The sequence below is a fragment of the Mandrillus leucophaeus genome, unplaced genomic scaffold (genome assembly GCF_000951045.1).
Source record: "Mandrillus leucophaeus isolate KB7577 unplaced genomic scaffold, Mleu.le_1.0 Scaffold75, whole genome shotgun sequence".
NCBI classification, from domain to species: domain Eukaryota; kingdom Metazoa; phylum Chordata; class Mammalia; order Primates; family Cercopithecidae; genus Mandrillus; species Mandrillus leucophaeus.
This window is the reverse complement of record NW_012108141.1, coordinates 1121719-1126603: the sequence shown is the minus strand read 5'-3', so window position 1 is coordinate 1126603 and position 4885 is coordinate 1121719. Positions and strand designations below refer to the sequence as shown.

General features: G+C 38.9%; 1 long non-coding RNA gene across 1 annotated transcript; it reads left to right on the top strand.

Annotated features, from left to right (window-relative positions):
• Positions 1–2172: 2172 nt before the first annotated feature.
• On the top strand, positions 2173–3970 carry LOC105529100. Its single transcript, XR_001004455.1, has 2 exons — positions 2173–2230; positions 3728–3970. It is a non-coding gene; the product is annotated as an uncharacterized LOC105529100 (long non-coding RNA).
• The last annotated feature ends 915 nt before the right edge of the window (positions 3971–4885 follow it).

The following is a 4885-nucleotide window of genomic DNA, read 5'->3' as shown; positions in this document are numbered from 1 at the left end:
ATCTAGTTAGTGCTTTTAACTCATGGCTGTTAAGATTCTTTCCTTTGTCTTGACTTTAGATAACCTGATGACTATGCCTAGGTGATGATCCTTTTGTGATAAATTTCCCAGGTTTTCTTTGAGCTTCTTGTACTTGGATGTCTAGATCTCTAACTAGGTCATGGAAGTTTTCCTTGATTATTTCCTCAAATATGTTTTCCAAACTTTCAGATTTCTCTTTTTCCTCAGGAACACCCAGTATTCTCAGGTTTGGTCATTTAACATAACCCCAAACTTCTTGGAGGCTTTGTTCATTAAAAAAAATTTTTTTTTCTTTTTGTCTTTATTGGATTGGGTTAATTCAAAAACCTTGTCTTTGAGCTCTGACATTCTTGCTTCTCCTTGTTTGATTTATTGCTGAAACTTTCAAGTGCATTTTGCATTTCTCTAAATGTGTCTTTCACTTCTAGATGTTGTGATTGCTTTTTATTCATGCTATCTATTACACTGAAGATTTTTCCCTTCATATCTTTTATCATTTTTTTGATTTCATTAAGTTGGACTCCACCTTTCTCTGATTCCTTCTTGATTAGCTTAATAATTGACTGTCTGAATTCTTTTTCTGGTAATTCAGGGATTTCATCTTGGTTTGGATCTATTGCTGGTGAACTAGTGTGATCTTTTGGGGGTGTTAAAGAACCGTGTTTTGTCATATTACCAGAATTGTTTTTCTGATTCCTTCTTATTTGGGTAGACTATGTCAGAGGAAATATTTGGGGCTCAAGGGATGCTGTTCAGATTCTTCTGTCCCATGGGGTGCTCTTTTGATGTAGTGCTCTCCCCCTTTCCCTGGGGATGTGGCTTCCTGAGACCCAAACTGGAATGATTGTTATTTCTCTTCTGGATCTAGCCACCCAGCAGAGTTACCAGGCTCTGGGCTGGGATTGTCTACACAGAGTCCTATGATGTGAACCATCTTTAAGTCTCTCAGCTGTAGACACCAGCACCTGCTCTGGTGGAGGGGGCAGAGGAGTGAAACAGATTCTGTGAGGGTCCTTAGTTGTAGTTTTGTTTATTGCACTAGTTTTGTGTTGGTTGGCCTCCAGTCGGGAGGTGGCACTTTCAAGAGGGCATCAGCTGAGGTAGTATAGGGAGCATCAGGCGGTCGGTGGGGTCTTAGAGCTCCCAAGAGGTTATATCCTTTTTTTGGGCTATCAGGGCAGGTAGAGCAAGACCATCAGGTGGGGACAGGGTTAAAGATGTCTAATTTCAGACTCTTCTTGGGCGGGTCATACTGCAGCTGCTGCAGGGGAGGGGGGTGTGGTTCTCAGGCCAGTGGAATTCTGCTCCCAGGGGGATTATGGCTGCCTCTCCTGTGTCATGTGGGCCACCAGGGAAATGGGTGAAAGCTGGCAGTTACAGGCATCACTCAGCCCAAAAGGCTGGCTTCACTTTTATTGTGCTCCCTCAACAGCACCAAGTTATTTCCAGGCAGTGACTGAGCAGGTCTGGGAAACTGCCCCAGGCTACCAGCTTCCCAGCTAAGAAAGGAAGCAGGGCTTTTAAGTTTCACCTTTCTCCACCTGCCATGGCTTCTGTGCTGTGACTGCACTCCTGATTCACCCCTCCCCTGATTTCTGTCCAGGAAACTTTGCATTCAGTCAAAATTGTTACAAAGTTCTGCTGGAAGTTTCCTTCTCCGTGTGGTCTCTTTCTGGTTCCTCTGGCAGCCCTCCCCAAGGACCTCTGTGAGACAAAGTCGGAAATGACTTCCTTGGGGACCGAGAACCCACAGGGGTCTTCCCACTGCTTCTTCTACGCCTGTATTTCACTCAGCTCTCTAAATTTGTCTCCGCTCCAGGTAAGGTCAAATCTTTCTCCCACAATCTGGAACTTCAGGTTCCCCAGTGAGAGTGTGTGTTTGGGGGCAGACAATTCTCCTTTCACACATTGGGAATTCACAGGTTTTTGGCTGTCTCCAGGGGCCCTGCAGGAGCAATCTGCTTCCTTCAAAGAGTCTGTGGGTTCTCTTGGCTTTCCTGGTCTTGATTTTTGAATGTGTAAGGGTAACTTTGGAATTTTTCTCATCTTTGAATAGAGGATATGAAATTTTCTCTCTATGGTGTAGGGAGAGTTACGGCTCCAGGAAAGAAGAGAAAATGTGCTCTATTTCCCACTTCTCTTCTATCTTGGCAAGAAGGCAGGGATTTCAGCCTGGGCAACAAGTCCATAGAATATCAGATTTCTGAAGGTGAGTCACACAGAACATTGACTGGGTTGAACTCAGGTCTAGACAACCAATAAGTACTATAAATCTGTTGAAGGATATAGGCTTATTTCTTAATTTGTTATTGCATATAAATTATGTATATTATCATTTATAAGTAAATGATAAAATAAAATACATCTTTGATAAAATAAAAGGTATATCTTTGATAAAATAAAATATATTTTTGATAAAATAAAATAAATGTAAATGATAAAATATATCTTTCAACCTAAAATTGCAATATATATAGTTGACCCTTGAACAACACAGGTTTGAACTTACAGGTCCACTTATAAGTGGATTTTTTTCCATAAATGCATTGAAAAAATTTTTGGAGATTTTGACATTTAAAAGAAAACACAAACAAACTGCAAAGCATAAAAATATAGAAAAAAATCAAGAAAAAGTATGTCATAAATGCATAAAATATTTGTAGATAGTAGTCTATTTTATCACTTACTACCACAAAATATACACAAATCTATTATAAAAAGTTAACATTTATCGAAACATACATACACAAACACAGACTGTATATGGTACCATTTGTAGTTGAGAGAAATGTAAACAAATAAAAAGGTGTAGTATTAAAACATAACTTCATAAAATTAACTATAGTGCATACTATACTACTGTAATAATTTTATAGCCACCTCTTGTTGCTATTGTGGTGAGCTCAAGTGTTACAAGTATCCACTTAAAATGCCACCTCATGCTGATCATCTCTTTGTAAGCAGTTTGTCTCTCCAGTAAATTGTGTATCACAGTAAAAAGCTATCTCTCAAGTTTCTTGTTTATTTTTCATCATGTTTAGTACAATATAACATCATGGGACCCACATGAAGTGTGACTAGTGATGCTGGAAGTACTCCCAAGAAGCAGAGAAAAGTTATGACATTATAAGCAAAAGCTGAGTTACTTGATAAGTACCATAGATTGAGGACGTCAGATGCAGTTGCCCACCATTTCAGATAGGCAATTCATCTTGTAAACAGATGACATAAACTTACAGTATTGATAAATACAATCCAGTACTGCAAATGTATTTTCTCATCCTTGTGATTTTCTTAATAACATTTTTTTTCCTATCTTACTTTATGGTAAAAATACAGTAGGTAATATATATAACATAAAAAAAATGTACTAATCAACTGTTTATGTTATCGGTAAGCCTTCCAGTCAATAGCAATCTATTAGCAGTTAAGTTTTGGGGGAGTCAAAATTATATACACATTTTTGACTGCACAGGGGATCAGTGACTGTAACCTCTATGTTGTTCAAGAGCCAACTATATATTTCTTTCTGTTATCTCTCTATAGTGAAATGCCTTTCAGTGGAGAAAATAAATAAGTGTGTATATACACTGGGAAATTTATCTATACACATAGAAGTGTTTTACTAATGAGATATTCAATAGTACCCAAGTTAACTCTCCATATACTACTTATTGTAATTTTTCCTTGCTTTTTCTACTTCCAGGTGTGTGGGATACATCATGGTTACATAAAAATCCTTTCACTATAGTTCCTACTTCTCTGTCTTCAAAGTGATTCCCTGAAGACTTCCGCCATGAAAGTCTAAAGCCTGACCTCTGAACTGTGGATGGAAAATTGAACTCCTTGATGTGATCTCTGCACATCATGCAACCCTAAACCTAAATATTCTCTGTGTGGGAGCCCCCTTATGTTCCTTTTTAGTCTAATGCATTTTAAGTGGTCTTAACAAATTCTATTTTGCTTCATTTTATATGATCGACTTTACCTTGTTTTCTTTGACTATTACTTGTTGTCTTATAGGAGATTCTACTGGTCTCAAGGTTTAAACCTCACAATCTTCAGGGGCTGATGGATTTCTCTCTGTTTTCTAAGTTCCCTGGGATATGTTTGATGAGGTTTGGGGGCAGAGAAGCAGAGAAAGGAGAAAGGTGGTATCTATACTACTTCCTTTTTCTCTCCAGCCACAAATTCCAGAGTCTATAAAGAGACCCTGAGAAGCAAGCTCTGTGCAGAGTCACTTCTAAGAAATACCAGGATAAAGTGTAGGTGAGAGAAATTTGTGTGAAAAAAGCGATGAGAAAGAGGAGGAAGGATTGAGAACATTTTCAAGGCAGAAAGGGACCTGTATCTTCTAATTTTGCAAAATAGGAGAGGTAGGTAGGAGATGGGATTGCTCTCCTACCTATCTTGCCTTTTGGATGGAGATAAATAACACAGCCCCGGAGAAAGTGATCCTTAGGAAGCCCTAATGATTGAAAACAACCCTGGAGTATACCAACTGGACAAGTTGGGGTGAAGGAGACCTAGTTATTGTAATATATAGGTAGAGATTGTGGTTGTGAGACTGTTGGGTGATTAACTCATAGATGTTCCTAAATCATCTGTCAGCTAAAATAGCTCTCATTAGGAATGCTTGAAAGGTTTCAAAGAACACGTCAGTAGCAATGAGTACACCTAGGACCTAGATCTGGGCTTCAAAATATCATTCTCCACTAAAAGAATCTGGGTCTCCTTGCAAAAGTGTCTGATTCCAGGTCCAGGGCATGAAAAGTACAAAGTGAACTTGGAACATTTCTGTGCCCCAAAGCAAGGAAGTGGTCAAAGAATAAAGGGGACATGTTGCAAAGGACTCAGGAGCCTG